This window comes from Pangasianodon hypophthalmus, chromosome 12 (genome assembly GCF_027358585.1).
Source record: "Pangasianodon hypophthalmus isolate fPanHyp1 chromosome 12, fPanHyp1.pri, whole genome shotgun sequence".
Classification (NCBI taxonomy): domain Eukaryota; kingdom Metazoa; phylum Chordata; class Actinopteri; order Siluriformes; family Pangasiidae; genus Pangasianodon; species Pangasianodon hypophthalmus.
The window spans coordinates 15442198-15458540 of record NC_069721.1 but is presented as its reverse complement, the minus strand read 5'-3'; the positions used below and the strand labels follow the sequence as shown (position 1 = coordinate 15458540).

Below are 16343 nucleotides of genomic sequence, written 5' to 3'. Positions count from 1 at the left end.
GTTTGAAGTTCACTACAATAGAACACCACCAATAGCCATTCAGGCCTGTAACTGTAAAAGTGTGGTTAAAGCAGCTTTTTATGAGCTCTGACAGATCAAACAAGATGCAAGATGTATGTATGTAAGATAATGGAGAAAAAAAAATTAAAAGTGTGACCAGGACTACCGATCTTTATGTGGACTTTATATTTTTCACTGTGTTTGTTTAATAGCTATGCAAAGAGACAGGATGGAGATGTGGGGTCTCCAACAGAGCGCTGGCCCTCCAGCAAACAGAGAGACATTCCACCATCCAGGATGAGAGCTGACGAGGGAGATATTCTTACCGGAGCTTGTGGAAATCTGGACTTGGATCTTAGGGTCATATCACAGTGTGGCTCATCTGATATTTCTAACATCAAAGTGAGTGCAGAGGGTATGGCAGGGGGCTGAGGTTACACTGGAAGTCTGTGGAGTTGGAATGGGCAGCGTTATGAGACTACAGATGAAAGGGTAACTTGACTAAACTTTAAATTAGCGTTGCCTGACAACAGTGTGTTGATTTTCCTGCTCAAACACACCCGAGTCAACTCAGCAGTTGATTATCAAGTCTAGAAGGTATGAGATCAAGAAAATCACCAAAATGTGCTAGAATTTAACACTCCTCATCCAGAACAAACTGATGACTAAAGTGGTCACTGTGTTACAGTTAGTCACGTTGTATGACTGGACGGTTACCTCACCTTTGACATTTAAAATATAGATTAAAATGTATTTCTGCCTATTATCATCGACCCATAAGTTTTTTTTTTCTGATTAAAATCCTTACTCCAGTGGTTCTCATCCTCTGTGTGTCCAGCTGCAACTCTCCCAAAAATTTCGAAAGACCCTCCCACTGAACCCCTAAAAACCATTCTACAGCCACTTCCGTTTCTCCACACACACACAATGCAGATTGCACTGAAAACCTTTCGCTGTGCAATCTGCTACTTCTATAAACACGTCACATTGGTACCTCTGCTAAAGTTACAAACACGCTAGGAGTATTATCATAAATAATGGCTATCAAATGCACACAAGAACTTCACATTGCTGAACATAACTAAATGAAACAACCATCTATATTAAATTATAAGCAGTGCTGCACACTGCCACACTGCCATGTTAGTTAGATTTTTTGAAAGACAATATGATATATATATTGAAAAAGTTAGAAATTTTATAAAAAGATCATTCTCAATTTCAATTTCTCAATTTCATTTGACAAATTAGAACAATTAGGGGATTTGATCTTTTTGGTTTTTGTTATGTGTACAAAAATATAAGAAGTTTTACATAAAGATTTTGTAATACGTTTTTCTTTTTTTTTCCTTTATTTTTCATAACCTCCAGCTTTCAAATGGTCAATTAAGTACATGACCCCAGGATATTTTTAGAGGTGGTTATCATACAGTGAAAAATTCAAACCATAACGATGACTTAATAGATGGTATAATAAATGACCTCAGAACATAACTTCAGCAAATGAACTAAGCTGACTGTAGTTCCTGTGCGGTGATTACAGGAACCTTTTTAGTTTCTAATCCATTGTAGAAAGCTTTACTTAACCCAGGAACTACTGGGGTATATATTGCCATCCTGACCATTGGCAAGCTTTACAGAATGAGGATCCCTGCAACCCAATATGCTATACCTGTGCTTCGCTAGCAAGTGATTGCTAAATTTGGTTTTATATTCGAGGCAGAGTGGTCCAGCTGGCAGAATAACTGTAGTTCTCATTACTCTTTAGTTCTTCAAAAGAAACCTGGGGGAAACATTTCAGGTCAGCATGGCTGTAGTGTGTCCACTGACCTAGGTGTGAGAGTAATTAAACTCTGATAAAGTATACAGTAACTGGTGCAAGTTCATTCAGAACCTCATTCTCATTGGCCTCCAGTGAGTGAAATGCAACAAACAGTACAAGGTCAAGAAAACGCTTTTCACATTTCCCTAAAATTATCACACACTGACACACACCTCTACCCGTTGCCCCAATAAGGAGAGGTGTTTGCTGAGTGGCTGCCTCGCTCAACAGTCCATTCTTTTCCCTAGCTGGAAGCTTGTTTGGGTCACTGATGTCAATGCACCCATGGGGCTACATGAGGCATGCGTGTGCCTGTGTGTTTGTGTATATTAGTCAGTGCCAGCAAAAGCACTGGTGACCCAATGACCATGCAACTCAACACAGGGCATACATACCGAATATCCACAGCACCAGCCACTCACTTATGTACACATTATGGGTAAAGCTTCAAGTGTCATATTCAGGCTGGTGTATAATTGTGGTACATATGGTATATAGTGTATATGGTGTACAAGTTCCTTTTTAAACAAACGGTCAGTTTTTATAAAAGGTCAAACTTTCAAGTAAAAATAGGAGCGAAAAGACAATGACACAGTACATGTCAGGAAATGAGACTGGATATGCAAGTAGATTCAGCCTGTAGTGAAACAGTAAAACAAGTCTCTAAAAGAATGGGTACATGAATAAAACGGAATATGAGTGAATGACAGGGGTTAGGAGGACAGCTACACTAATCTGACACATGGTAATGTGTTATAAATAAAAATGTGTGTAGTGCTTTAGGTGCATCTTGAAACCGCACTACAGTGTTCATTCAGCACACATGCTGCCAAGGCAAGAAATTACTAGTGCAAGAGAGAGAGTTTGACATAACATGACTGCCAGATAAGTAGAGATGCCTCTTAATCTGCACTGGCTGAATATTAGAGGTCCGTATTATTTGTTTTTTCCTCTCATTTACAGAGCATGAAGCAGCACACAGACTGGAGTCTTTCCACCCCTCTGAGAAGATCTACACCACGGACAGAATTTCTCCAAATATTACACATGGCCCATTACTATAAACCACATTGTCAGTTGTCAGCTCCACTGTAGAGTAACCGTCACCAGTTAGAAGCCTTTAGCCTGAGCAGTTTGAGTGAGTTTGTTTCTGAGACCACAATCATATACAACTGCTTATGTGTACTTCACGCTACAGGGACAAAGCCTGGTGTGTGTGTGTGTGTGTATGCGCTCGTGTGTGTGTTCTATTTTAGATTCTATATTCTAAAGCGGAAAGAGCAGGTGGGGCTCAGTGGACAGCTGTAGAGGCTGGAGGTCTAGTTAATCTGCCACACCCCACTACACCACACACACACCGAATACCCACAGCATCAGCCACTCATTTATGTACACGTTATGGGTAAAACTTCATGCGCCATATTCAGCTGCATTAGTAAACATACACTGACTCACAAAGAGTCACTAATGATTCTGCATTACTCTGATGTAATAGTCTATTTAATTCATTTACACCCGCTTACCTCAGTGCTCTTATAGTCAATACTTAACCTCTTTACACACACACACACACACACACACACACACACACACAAACAATACAACAGAGGATGTAGACACCTTAAAATACACAATGTGAGCCAATTGTCAGACAATAAGCAACCTTGGGTGGTAGACAAGTGTTATATAAATTGGACAGATAGCTAGACAGACAGAAATCATTTTCACAACACATTTCGCAACAAATCAGGAACAGTATTATCTGTATTATAAAATGCATACTAGAAATAAATAAATAAATAAATAAATAGGAAAAAGTGTGCAAAATGTCATAAAAGCTGATACTCAGAAATGTGTATGTGTGTAATATGGCAACGTATTGAGATATCACAATATCGATATGATTATCATATCATCCAGCCCTAACATAGCTGGCAAAACCAGCCCACACTTATGACTAATTTCAGGAAAGATTAAACAGAAAGGAAAAAAGTAACCATGAACTTACAGTATGTCCCTGTGCTGCTGTGCTGTTAATTACAGATGAGCCTTATTCATCAGGGAACAATTAACAAGTTTAACTGTGGAGCAAACAGGGGAAAGTGTGCGGTCCTTCAAGAGTGATCAACTGTGCAGAATGTCAGTCAAAGACCAAGGGGCCTCGTATTGTAGACAGAACATGTATATGCCCCCCTCCACCCACCCCTGAAGAAAAATGAGAGGCTAGCTCCACACGCTTCAGAGAGGAATCAAAAGCACATAAATATAGCAACACGGTGCTTTCCCACCGCTGCCTCACCATGCCGGACTGTGCCAACAACTAAACGCAGGCAATTTAAGGTGAGGGAGTGAGAAGTGCAAGCTGGAACATGAGATCAGATGAATGTAGGCCAGGGTCACACAAATGACCAAGGTCTAACCTCATCAAGTGTATGTGTGTGGCTGGTCAGAATCTTAGTAAGCAAAACCAAATTTAAACAATGGATTTAAGTACAAGATCAAGTCTAAGTTGACTGAAAAAGAAGTAATTGTGTAACATTTGAACTTGAGGAGCACTATGGTGTCGTTCATTCATTTTCAGTAACCACTAACGCCAATCCATCGCAGGACACTATGTGCTCACATATTCACACACTAATTCACACCTAGCATAGGCAATCCATCTAACAGCATATTTTCGGAGGTGAAAGGAAACTGGAGTACTTGGAGGAAACCCATGTGGACATGGGGAGAAAATGCGCAACTCCATACAGACAGTATTCCTAGTGCAGGAATGAACCAGGGATCCTGGAGCTGTGAGGAGGCAACAGTAGACACTGTGCCACCACTATGGTTTGTATGTGCCATATAAACAGGAGTGCCACTACGACTAAAAACAAAACCGTGTAGAAATATTCAATAATATTTTGTAACATATAAAAATATATATTACAAAACAAAAACAATTGGTACCCACTCCTGTGAGGAATAATTTTGATTGTTCAGTGTTTAAAAATACTAATAATACTTACAATACTCTTAGAAAAGAGCTACCTGATCGCTTAATGAAGTTTGCAGTGACATTTATTCATTTGCTAAACATTTCCAAAGCAACTTAAAAGTGAGAAACATACTCTGAGCAAATCAGAGTTAAGGGCCCAGTAGTGACTCTCTGGCAATCTTGGTCACTATTACTGAACGTTAACCATCGAGATACTAATGAAGATCATTTTCATTTAACTTACACTGAATTCTAAAACCAAGAAATTTATATTAACAGCCTTTTCATATACTATAGCTCCATCTAGTGCTCACTCTTGCATAAATTCATGCGCACGCACACAAACACACACATATATACACTGTTTGCATTCTCGAATATCTGTGTTTGTGTAACAAGACAAGCTTAGACTTCACTGCTGTAATTAAGCCCATTCTAAACAGAATCCATTACAAATCTCGGAAAAAATCCAGTAATCTGAGTGGAAGTGTGTCTATGTATACACTTGTGACAGTTTACCTTGGAGAACCATACAGGCCTTCATAAGCTACGTGAAAATATTCACATTCGTATCTCAACTGTCCAGAAGCCAAGGAAGATAAAGCAGAGTAAATGTGTATCCACTTAAATACGAGAGGAGTGAGAGAAAGAGAGCGAGAGAATGTTTATTCCAGAATAGCTACACTTAGTATCATTTGCCACAAATAAGATAAATGTCTATTTTCATATCAACAAAAACTGAATACAGGCTTGTTTCACTCATTTTACTGTAATACTAAACAACATGCAAGAGCTGAAAGAGGCTCTTTTGTCCACTTTCTATGTCTCAATCATCTCACTCATACATTTACGTCACTTGTTCTTTTCATCCAGCTTTCATTTATGCACTGTTGCTTCATTCTTCTGAAGCCACACTGAAGCTTGTATTCAGCTGAGTATGCCTGCATAATGCTGCTGTGGGTGGGTGTGTAATTAAGACAAAGATACACATTTTGTATTATAAATGCTTTGCATATTTTGTTTTATACAGTGTTTGCATGCGAGTTATATGAATACCAGTACAATATGTTTGCAGTCACACAGTCATCATACTACATTTTTCACTCAGTCATACACATCAGATTGTGGTTTCATGAGTTTCAGAGACATTAGTGCAGACAGGAAATGGTGAGGTTACACTCTGGTTCCGTTTCATTACTGGTGTCCTCTAGCTAACCTGTGCATGACGACCAACACGTCAATATACACTGATCAGCCATAACATAAAAACCACTGACAGGTGAAGTGAGTAACACTGATTATCTCGTTACATCTGTCAAGGCACCTGTCAAGGGGTGGGATTTATTAGGCAGCAAGTGAATAGTCAGTTCTCGAAGTTGATGTGTTGGAAGCAGGAAAAATGGGCAAGCGCAAGCATCGAGCGATTTTGACAAGGGTCTAATTGTGATGGCTAGACGACTGGATCAGAGCATCTCCAAAACAGCAGGTCTTGTGGGGTGTTCCCAGTGTGCAGTGGTTAGAACCTGCCAAAAGTGGTTCAAGGAAGGACAACCAGTGAACCAGCTACAGGGTCATGGGCACCCAAGGCTCACTGATGCGTGTAGGGAGCAAAGGCTAGCCCTTTTGTTCCAATCCCTGGTCTGATGAATCACGTTTTCTTTAACATCAAGTGGACGGTCGGGTGTGTGCGTCGCTTACCTGGGGAAGAGATGGCATCAGGATGCACTGTGTGAAGAAGGCAAGCCGGCAGATGCAGTGTGATGCTCTAGGCAATGTTCTGCTGGGAAACCTTGGGTCCTGGCATTCATGGGGATGTTACTTTGACTCGTACCACCAACCTAAACATTGTTGTAGACCAAGTACACCCCTTCATAGCAATGATATTCCTTAAAAGGCAGTGGTCTGCCACACTGCAAAAATCAACCCGATCAAGCATCTGTGGGATGTGCTGGACAAACAAGTCCGATCCATGGAGGCCCCATCTCACAACTTACAGGACTTAAAGGATCTGCTGCTAACGTCTTGGTGCCAAGTACCACAGCACACGTTTGGAGATCTTGTGGAGTCCATGTCTCAATGGTTCAGAGCTGTTCTGGCAGCACAAGGGGGACCTACACAATATTATGCAGGTGGTTTTAATGTTCTGGCTGATTGGTGTAAATTTAGGCCATAGCCTGCAATGCTCCAAGCTCATTTGCTTTATTTTAGTAAACACAATTTCTTTTGGGAAGAAAAAAACCTCACATCAGATGAGTGGACAGGCACAGCACTGTTAAACTGACACAAAGGAGCTAAGCTTTAGTATGAGCAGAGAGGGTGCTGATGTGCTGAAGTGAATAACTGTACAGACTACAGATCAAGCACTGGCTGGCACTGAAGAAACTGAAACATGAAAAACAAATTTATGTAAATCACTCCAGAAAATAATCATAATGCTGTAAATGTGAACAACTGATTACAACCCTTATGATAAATATGCACTGAATGTAGTTTCTTTATTGAAATCAAGCAAATGCAGCATGTTACTTTTAAATATTTCCTCAGTTCTCACGCATCATTTTTGTGAGAGGAGGACAGGGAGGACAGGGCAAACTAAAAACAGACAAATTTATTACAAAATCCTAATCTTGACCAATATAATGACTTTTCTTTCATGCAAGACAGCTATTCTTCTGTAACTGACATGTAAAGGAATTCAAACATAACATTGTTTATGCCTTTGAGAGACGTGAAAAGACCTTCTACTTCTTATGATGCTTTATAATGAGGCACACTACAAACTCGTAGCTGCCCCAGATAACCCACATGGGTCGCCAAAGGAGCTCTGAACCCCATTACTGCATAATAAATGACAAACAGACCCAGAATGAGAGCCAGATGAGAGACGCCAAACTCCAGATAATCATGTTGGGCCTTTTTCTACTCCTTAAACACATATGCTGATGAAACATAGTAAACAGGACCATATACAGACATATGACAAATTAAAGGAAAAAAAAAAAAAACAGTCAAAAGAATGGCTCTGCTGTGCTGTGCATTTTGCTGGCATGGTTCAGGTTCACTTGCCCCATTAGAGAAAAGAGTCACTGCTAATCAATACAAAGCTATTCTGAATGATCATCTTTATCTTGTGAAGATGGATCTTTATGAGAGAGGTCTCTTTCAGGATGAAAACATTCCCATCTTCAGGGCATGAGGGTTCACCGAATGGTTTGATGAGGATGAAGAAAAATTTAAAACCATCACAATCACCAGACATCAACCCATTTGAAAACTTATTGGACATTTTAGACTGATGGGATAGATCAATTTAGGGAATATGAAGAATGGTGTTCATATTTCCAGAGATTCTGTGCCAAGGTGCACTGAAGCCGTTCTGGCAGATCATGCTGGCCCAACACCTTACTAACACACTTTAAAGGGGAAAAGAAAAAAAAAAAAAAAAAAAAAAACTTAAAGTGTCACTCGTCTATATAACGCAAAATAAGATTGATCAAGTGGGTACAGAATGAAAACAAAATAGAATGAGACCGCATAATAGAGATCCCATGACTTCCTCTGTTTGTGATGTTAAAGAGGAAGAAGAGGAAAGAGTTAGGAATGACAGTATGACTTAGAAGAACAAAACAAAAGAATGTGACAAAAATGATTCAAACTGAAAAACAAAACTGTGAAAAACCATATGTGGTTATGTGGTTTTGTTAGCCCTTACATACAAACATTTAATTAGCATATCTTTGCCCACTAGAGAACTGGTATTTACCAGGTTCAACAGTAAACTGAGGACTTGTACAGCAATGAGCAGAAATTGATGAAGACATAAAGAAAATTGCTTTTAGGAAGACTGAAGCCATTTTCTAGAAATGAGAGAGAGAAACAGGTTTTAGCTTGGTAAACAAAGTTTCCAGAGAAACAGGACATTTCAGACGAAAGCTTTTCATCAGTTGTGCAAGCAAAGTGCTTCTGAAGCTACATTCTCCGTATGACAATTACTCTGATTACCACTACCAGAGAGAAAAAAGAACCCCTTTTAGCCATCTAGCGTAACAGCTAATGGCATACCACGGCAGATATTGTCTAAAGCTGGATTTATACTTCCTTTTTATACAAGATGGCTGCTATGAACATCCTATCGTCATTTGGAGAGTCGCTTGTACACGTCTTCAGATATTAACTCTTCTGCATGATGCAAAGTCAACATAAACATGCAGTATAGCACGTGTCTGCCACTGACTAAACAAACTAACGTTGTGTCTCAAATCGTATAATTATGTACTGTTCTAGACTGTTCTAGACTACTGGTTTTCTTATGTTTAGTGTTTGAGTTTTAAAAATCATGTAGCCTTCAGACCTACTGAAAGGTCTGTTTTATGTACCGATTTCTAGATTAAAAAATACTTTTGAATGTAAGGCCAGAGCTTTGGATTTGAGACGCAGTTCATGACAACAATCATGACGATGGTGGAAAGGTTTAAAGAGAAACAGAGCTTCAGTGTGCATGAAATCATTAAAAATTTTAGTTTGACTTGGAATCCAGATGGACAGGGATGTCTTGGCTCTGATGTGCCATCTAGTGGACGTTGCTCTTAATCCTCCAGACATACATAAGATAAGCAGGCGGGTGTACAATCAGTGAAGCGTAACCATTGATCATGTTCCAATACAGCAACTGGCGAATATACAGCTGCTGTACACATTGGACCGTACTGCTCTTCTTCTTTCTGAAAGCAGATGTGACTGACAAACATCCTACACCACAGCTGCTTGGGGTCGGCATTGTTCTTTATGAACCAAAAGCAAACACTGACTCTAAACATCATCACTGGCAGCTTTCTTTATCTGATGACATTTAAAAATGACTTCATTCTCTTGAAACTTGGTGAATAGGCTTTGGCACAGCATCTTTCAAATACACCAAAATGGCTGATCAGAACTGTGCAGTCGGTAATCGACAGGCTAATCTGACGAGTCCTCATACTTCCAAATGTTATCAACAAAAATGCAATTGTCTTCATGTTCGATGCAAAATTGGATCAACTTTAAATTTGTTGTGGCCACTGGTTTCTCATTGTGCAAGAATTTCTAAGACAGCATCAGATGACATCATAATTGTTTACAGAGCCTAATTTTGAGATCTTGCATTATTGGACTGTTTTAGTTCTAAGCTAGACCTAAAGCTAGACCTAAAGCTAGACCTAACACTCAGCATTGAGCTCCAGTTCTATTCTGCAGAGTTTAACATTTTCCCTACCAAAGCCTGATCAGTTTATTATGAATCCCTTCATTACTTGGCCCAGGTGAGTCAGCGGTAAGGGAAAATTATGTTTCTGGAGACACAATGCCCTGCAAAAAATGAAAGATGATGAGAACCCCTCTTCTAATGGTTCAAAGAGTTGCAACATCTGTAGAAATTCCACTCTCAAATTTGCAAATCTATTAGCTCCCTTCCTATCTTTATTGGCATGCATATCTCTCATGCACAGAGCCATCAGCTCATGTTTTGACAGATCCTTCTATTCATCCACAATAATAGTGTAATAAGTGTATGGAGTCTCATTTAGTTCTGCTTTGATCATTCATAGGAAAAATAAGGCTGAGCTCTTGGGTAGCTCATTTAGAATATCTGGACTCATTATCATTGCACTTTTGGGTATCTCTCAGTGACTAGATTTGGGTCATGCTTTGCAATCAAGTAAAACATGTCGCAAAAACTGCCTCTACACATTCTCCATGGCTACATGAGATGCCTCATGTTGTATGGAACATCACCACATCTTTAACCAGTTTGATCATGTTTTTAAAATCACAGTTTATTACAGCACAGTTTAACTGCAACAGTCACCTGTATTTGCCAAGATGCTTTATTACTCATTCTCTAAAGAAGATGGAATCCCTATAAAATATATAAAGGCATAATTGCTAGTAAAGCTTTACTATGAAAAAAATATGAATTTAACCATTGACACCATGGAACAATCTACATATGAATGATACACTTTTTGAAATAAGGAAATAGCACTAAGAAATGCCCTTAAGGATGGCAACCATGTAACAAGTTAATGCTAATCATACTAATCAGTAGCCATTTCAAAGTTGTTAAAACCTAAACATAAGCAGGCAAAGGGAAATATACACTCACCCTTCAATTTATTAGGAACACCTGTACACCTGCATTTTTTGCATTGTGCTGCTGCCACATTATTGTCTGATTAGAAAACTGCATGAATGTGCAGGTGCACATGTGTTCCTAATAAAGTGGATGGCGAGTGTATACTATTGATGGAATGAATACGAAATTAGGAAATTAGCAGCGTGATAGAAGTGCACAAAAATGCGTTCAGGAAGAAATGTGTTACACAAACTCTTCAGACCAAAAATCTCTAAGGATGTCTTTAAAAATAAACTTTAGCCATCCTTTCTGATGTCTGGATCCTTTGAAAGGCTATGCAAAGAGACATTTGCTACCCAAGAGCCAACATCAGCTGAGTGTATAATTTGGCTATTGGGAGAAGCTGCTATAGGCTGAACAGGCAGGCAAATGTAAATATAGGCAGTCATATGCAAACATGTTCATACTAGAAGTGGCATCACAGTGATGAGAAATTCTAGGTGAGCGTAGTTTCGTTGCAGTTTAGCTTTCCTAGTTGGACCCTATGGACTGGTGAGAGGAAAAATATATATTGCAAGCTTAATGCTTACATGCTATTCCAGGATGTTACACTTGAACTGTCTCTACAAAAGCACAGCATATCTTATTTCATTTTTTTCAAAGCCAGGAAAATCCAGTTCTTTATTATATGGGCTCGTTAAGCAAAAGTATGCTATAAAGAATCACTCCTAAATCATAAATCTTTCACTAGAACACCAACACAGGTGTGACCTCATCCTCTGTTTGTGTAGTTATGCATACACACAAATTTATAGAATACACAGTGAAGAGAGTGTGTGTGTTCTGTGTATATCTATGCGCACACATGCACTTTGCCTTGGGCGTCAGTTTGGTTGTGCCCCAGATGTGGCTGTTTTTCACTCTGACAGAGGAAAAATAAAAAAGGCTTAATTGAAAAATCATGTTCTGCTCTCCAAACAGAATAACTCAGATGAAGCCCAAGCCCTCTCTCTCTGGGACATCCCTGTTACCATAGCACTATCCCAAACTTCATTGCTGTTATACTGGAAACAGCTTGGCTTTCACATCAAGACCTAGCCACATCCCTGACTCCATCTATGTTATCAGTCTACACTCAGCCATACAGGACAGAGACACAGAGAGAAGCACCTACCCAAGTCATCACATAAATTAACGTATAGAGTGTCTGTATGCAGGCATATTCTGCTGTTCGGATTGGTACAGTGACATGTTAGAGAACTGAGGAACTTACTAGCCTGTGTAGACACTGTTTTAGAGCACTGATGTAAACTGTATCAAGAGGAGGAAAAACACTGAAATCAACACATAACATCAATTTTCTAGTGGCCACCTGTCAGCCACAGCAGCAAAATCGAGGAACATGTATGAATTCAGTGCTGCATGTTGTTTGCAAAAGTCAGACAAAACAGGAAACTATCTCTATTTTTCTAAGAAGACAAAGTTTCACCATGACTCTCTCAGTCACTCAGCCATAAAAAAGGAGGAAGAGTTATCCCGTGCCTGTGGTAGCCGACTCGCTGCACTGGCTGAGGTACATTACTAAAGGATTTAACACACTCTTCCCTTAGGAGGTGCTCTTTTGCCTTTCTGTCATTTTCAGATCTCTGTATGCTTTGCCTGTTAGGTTGTTTTGTGGATGTCACACTAATTGTAAATGAGCAGTGTCATGAACACACTTGGTAGGCGATTTGTATTTACAAGCGCGCACACACACACACACACACGAGTATGAAGAAAATCAGTTACTGAAACTTTTGTAAAGTTGGTAGGAATTTTTTTTGTTCAGTTTAGCCTAAACATTTACACCCAATTAGACTAAATGACAGATAGATGAGGACCAAAATAAATCATAACTTTTAGTAACATTCAGTATTTAACCATTTTTCTTCCTGTGACTGAAAAACTGTGAAAATAAGTGTGCTGAATTTGTTTCAAATAAATTTCTTTGTCTTCATTTTGTCGTAAGGGCATACCAACCTCACAAATATGGCAATGAATCAATCGATTTTTCATTTTGCAAGGGAGTAGTGTTTCCTTTCTGCAGTGACCTATTTATAACACACTATCAAATGAAGAAAAACAATGGCCAGCTCAGTACTCTCTTAAAGAGGCACACGTAAGCACTTTTTCCAGCTCCAGTAATCCATGATATAAAGCCAGAGTGGTTCATTAGTGATCAGCACATCTGTGCACCTTATGTTTGCTCAGTGTGTCTATATAGACACATATGTAGTTAAAGTCTTGCACTTATCCTGTGTAAGAATCAGTCTTAGACTGTAAGTGTGTGTTATACAAAGCTTGGTTAGATGTATCAGAAGCAGTTAACAAAAGTTATACATCACTATAGTGAGGATAGGAATCACCCATATGAGAACAATTAAAGAGTAAAAACACTTTTTTAAAACAATAACATGATTGCCTTACTGTATTCCCTTACTTTGCTGCCAACTATAACAATTCATATAGGCTAATAAAATAGAGGTCTTCTTTTTACAGCAGTGGAATATATAATTACTGAATGGTGTAATTATCTCATCATTGTCCAGCAACGCTGGACTTTTATTAAAGCTTTTTGTAAACCCCAGGATACAGCTTTCCTTCCTTGCCATGACCACCCTCTATCAATCACTCACTATCAAGCTAAATAATATGCTATCTAGCTAAGTTACCACAGACAATCATGAGAAACAACCAGAAGCAGCTACACTCATGGGGAGGGCAACTTTTGACTGAGAATCTAGACTCCTTTACATTTTTTTGTATTTTCATTATCAATTAAGACTGAATGAAGGCTGTTTAATGCACACATAAGGAAGATCTTCATTACTATTTGAGACAAGCTCTTGCACTAGGTCTCCAATTGCCTCTAAATATTCTTGCAGTGGTCAGACACACTGCCAAGGTTAATACAAAAACAGTTTTAATGTTACGGCCTGGAGAATGAAAAACACAAATGGATAGTAAATGTTTGCTATATAAATTTGGAACTGGCAGAAATTCAACAGGACTTTCTATTCCATCCAGCCATATTTGCGAATTAGTTCCACATTACAGAAGTCAAAAATCAAAGACAAGGCCATATACGTGCTCTCATGCCTGTGTGTATGTCCATGTCTTTGATTCTCATGAGAGAGTCCGGATATATGATGAACTTAATGAAAAAAGTAGGAGCACCTGCATATCGCAGCATATACTAAATGAGCGTTTCATCACTGTCCTGAGAAAGAAGCAGGTCTCGGAGGTTTCAAGCTGTGTCTTAGACCACAGTGAGAGAGAGTCTGCTGAAGTAGGATGAGGCCCCAATCCATCTGTTCTCCAACCTCTTCCACCACCCACTCCTGGGCCTCTATCGATGATGTAAGCTTATGTAACAGGGTCAGCTGTAATTCACGATTGAGGGGTGTCCTGGAACTGTGCTCTAGCTCAACAACGTTAAAGGAACGTTGACGTTAAAGAAATTTATAGCATGCTATGTAACCAAAACCTGGTTTGCATTATCTTGACAAGTTTGATGAGTAGCAATGCATACATAAAATCAATCGAATGCATTATATGTAATTTTCTGCTAGGGTTAATAAAAGCTAATTTTGTAATTATCCTTGTTTGAAAGTTCTTACTGTTTTTGGATATTGCCTCACACAACAAGGGAACACTGGCTTTGACTTCCAGTCTGCAGAAATGAAAAACTGGTGTGCCAAGGAATCAACAGATACTAAAGACTAGACCAAGACAGCAAAAAAATTCTTTCATCGCAAATGAAAACATCTTGAATGTAGGCAAAAGTGTGTCATATTTCTCATTAGGGTGAATTATTATAACTTGTATAACAATGCAGATTTTTTTCTTTAACAGTAGCTTTGACAATATTGCCATTTATTCAACAAAGAAAAACATATAATTGGGATATGGTGAGGTTTTCTTTAATGAGACGTTTATTTAAAATACAGTACTTTATAGCATTCAGTTTCAATCTTTGTAACAAATTTTCTCCCACTGGAAGGCTTGAGGACAGAGGACTTTGCGCTTTCCGGTCTCATGGTAACATGTATCATATTATCTTCCAGAGAAAGTGAGGGAACAACTGTTTATAGCTGATATAATGTAAGTGATAACAAGAACTAACTCGTTTTGCAAATGTTTCACAACACTTAACGTAACTATAAACTGATTAAAAAAATATGATGTGCTGTTCTTTAATTTAAAAAATAAATGCAATCGGGGACAAATTGATGTAGCATAAGAGGAATAAAACACGATGGGACATGTTTTTATAGGAAAGTAATCAACTTTGGGATGGTAACAGCAACTCCACTTTGTGTTAGGACACATCACACCACCCCATCGCTGATTATTCTCCTGTAACAGCACACCCAGATGTGTTTTTAATTCACATACTAAATAATAACATAATATAAAATGATTCAATCTATTTCTAGACATTCTATTCTGTTTCCATTTCTTTCAAGCACTTATTATCCGCTAAAGGAATAAATAGTTTTCACTTGCATTGTTTGCAGTGAGAAAAGAGACCCTTCTGCATGCTGGTTCTTTAAAAAGGCAATCACATTCCCATAAGTAGGTCATATCCTTCCTCCTAATGTTGCAAAAGGGAATGGAAATAACAAAAAGTGTCATAACAAAAACAAGTTACTTCAATGGACTGCATCAACATCCTCTGACCATGATCAGGGGATTAATTAGCTGGCCAGCAGAGCAACATGACCGCTCTAAGCACCTTCATTTCACTGACCTGCTCCAGTCATCATCTCTGAACACAGCAGGGGCTCGAGTGATGGATATCAGTGTTAAAGTGCTGGTCACAAACACAGCCATGCTGAATTTCAATGTGAAAGCGTGTGCATGATATACAGTCCAAAAGTCTGAGACCACATTGAAAATATGGGATTTTTTTTTCCTCCATTAAAAATTGGAAATAAACAAGGCTTTAGAGTTTTGAAATATTTAAAACAAAGAAAGTAAATGTTCAAAATCTTGAATATTTAAGATTTAAGATGCTGCAGTATTTCTAGGTGCCTATTTAAATGTAAGCAAATTTGTGATATTGACCATGTTAACTGCTTTGTACAAAAGGTCAGACTTTCCTCAGGTCTAATCTCTTCTACTGAAGCATGTTTTCAGACGACACTCCGATGGATTTGATCCAAAATGGATCATAGGGTTTTGCACAAAAGTCTGGAGTCCATGCCAGCTCGGGTGCACACTGTTATTAAAGCAGAAAGGGGACATCCCAAATAGTAAGAAACATTGAAATTCATGTAAATATTGCAAAGATTCTACTTTTCACTCAAGCTGTTATAAATAATATCATTTGTGATGAAAATTGTTATATTAAATTAGAAAAGAATGCAAAATAAAAACATTTTCATTAG

General features: G+C 38.7%; 1 protein-coding gene across 2 annotated transcripts in view; it reads right to left on the bottom strand.

Moving 5' to 3' along the window:
• svila (supervillin a) overlaps positions 1 to 16343 on the bottom strand; it is a 76035-nt gene that overhangs the window by 56405 nt on the left and 3287 nt on the right. Inside the window, exon 1 of one of the 2 annotated variants that reach the window (XM_026915979.3) lies at positions 3831 to 3987. The exons of the other annotated variant lie outside the window; for it this stretch is intronic. The gene's annotated coding sequence lies outside the window, so the exon portion shown is untranslated. Of the gene's footprint in view, positions 1 to 3830; positions 3988 to 16343 lie in introns of those variants that run through there. 2 annotated transcript variants of the gene reach the window in all.